The sequence below is a fragment of the Canis lupus genome, chromosome 9 (assembly GCF_048164855.1).
Source record: "Canis lupus baileyi chromosome 9, mCanLup2.hap1, whole genome shotgun sequence".
Classification (NCBI taxonomy): domain Eukaryota; kingdom Metazoa; phylum Chordata; class Mammalia; order Carnivora; family Canidae; genus Canis; species Canis lupus.
In genome coordinates, this window is record NC_132846.1 from 18658654 (window position 1) to 18660726 (window position 2073).

Here is a 2073-nt window from a genome sequence, read left to right on the forward strand (position 1 = left end):
AAGTTGAAAACACGCTACTTTCATAATTTTATGACATTTCCTGACAAAAAAAGATGGCTCAGTCTCAATTGATTTTATGCTGTCAGTTCTGGGAAGACATCTGTGGTTTTCATCATTATCCATTAATATTAGTTGTTGATAAGCATCACTAAGTGATTTTAAGGTTTTATAAAGCAGTTGGAGCCTTGGGAGTTCTCCACAGTGCTTTGCATATACCAAGAGTTGGCAACAGTTCGACAACCAGTGGAATTGGTGCCTTTTGCGAGATTGAAATCATGGCAGGTCCAAAAACCAATGCCCAATTCCATTTCACTAGTATCAAAAAATATTTCAACTCTTTTACTGTCACAGGTAGAATGAACTGTGTACTGGCCACATACGGAGGCATTGCTTTGATGGTCTTATATATTAAGGTCTTAAAAAACACCAGCTGTGAAAGCAGCATAAATGGACTTTAACCTGTAACTCATCTGTTAAGTTCCCATGCCTGGGGAAGCCAATGTCAACTCATCGTGTGATACTCAATTTGTACAATGAATTATGAACCTAGAAATAAAAAAGAGTTGGCAACAGTTTGACAATGGGGTGGCCAAATCACTGACACCTTTTCTTTAAGCAGAGGTATATCATAAGAGAACAGCAATGGAAGGGGAAAGGTAGAAGCCAAGAATCTTTTTTTCCTATAGATGAGATCAGCTTCACTTAGAGAATAAACTTTTACATTATGATGCAGGGTTGGGAAACAACAACTTCAAAACAAAGGTATGTCCAGGGTTGGCAATTGTAGTTGATCCTCACAACAGCCTTGCCAGTTAGGTATTTTCACCTCTACCTGATGCCCAGAGAGTATGAGTAAGAGCCCAGACTACTGGTGACTGCCTTGAGAACCTCTTCCCTCACCCTCGCCAGCCAGTGTGCTGAGACCCAGCTGAGGCTTGCTTTTCTCTAATCAATCACATAAGAACAGCCTCTCTGAACCCTGCCTCCTTCTCCTGTCTCACTACCAAGGACTCTACTTCTCTAGCAACTCACCAGGTAAAGGCTGTGCATTGTACCATATCCCTCGGAGATGAGAATGTTACAGGAAATTCCTTGCTCCTAACACCTCTTCTAGACCATCACTCCTCCAGTCTCACAGAAAAGTCACTGCCCCTAGGAGGTACATGCCACCTAAGACACTATCCCTGGCTTTCCATGACCCTGTCATCTACCTACCTCCAAGTCAGACCCATAAAAGGTGAGTGTGAGGATCACTATGTTCCACTCCAACTGCTGAAGAATGATGCAGAAGAAAAAGTGGGTGTCACCTTGGATACACCGGGAACCACCTGCATCTTGGAGTGCAATCAGCTTTTGGTACATGTACCAGTTTGCTAATGACTGGACTATACAATATAGTCAAGTATCTGGAATGAATTCTATTTGACTAATATAAATCATAGAGATTCCAGTTTCTAATAGCCAGCAACATTTGGAAAAGTTAGACGGACTTTTGTGAATATTATCAGTATTCAGTATCAGTATATCAGTAAAATAAAGACATAGTTAAATTCATACTATCATCTACCATCTGATAAATGGTCATTTCAAGACCTGGGGAGGTGGCTGAGCAGGAATTGTGAAAGAATGACTAGTTGAAAGTTGCCAGTCAGCAGCAAGGGCAAGGAGGAGACCTCAAAGGCACACTCACAATAGCAGCAATTCCTCCCTCCCTTCAAACATTTTCTATGTGGCTCTCATTGCCCTGAGGTAGTTATCAATTACTAATATCCTAAAATATTATCCTTTCCTGGCCCCTGTTTCTAGGCTCTATGAAAATATCTATTTCTACTTTTCATAAACATCCTAACAACTATATCCCTTTTAAATCTGTAAATTCTAATCTTCAGTTCTTAGCTCAAAACTTTCAGAATAATTCCCTACTTAGAAAGGCAAACCAGATGTACAGTATGGTCTTCCAGTGGGGGTAAAAAATAACATACATGTCATATGTTCACAAACATTTAAATGGCATTGTTGTTTGCCTACACGACAGCTGTCCTCTACTGCCTCCATCTCAACATGTATTCAAGT

The 2073-nt window shown here is 40.5% G+C and overlaps 1 pseudogene; it reads left to right on the forward strand.

Annotated features, from left to right (window-relative positions):
- The first annotated feature begins 275 nt into the window (after positions 1 to 275).
- On the forward strand, positions 276 to 447 carry LOC140640658 (ATP synthase membrane subunit K, mitochondrial pseudogene; annotated as a pseudogene).
- The last annotated feature ends 1626 nt before the right edge of the window (positions 448 to 2073 follow it).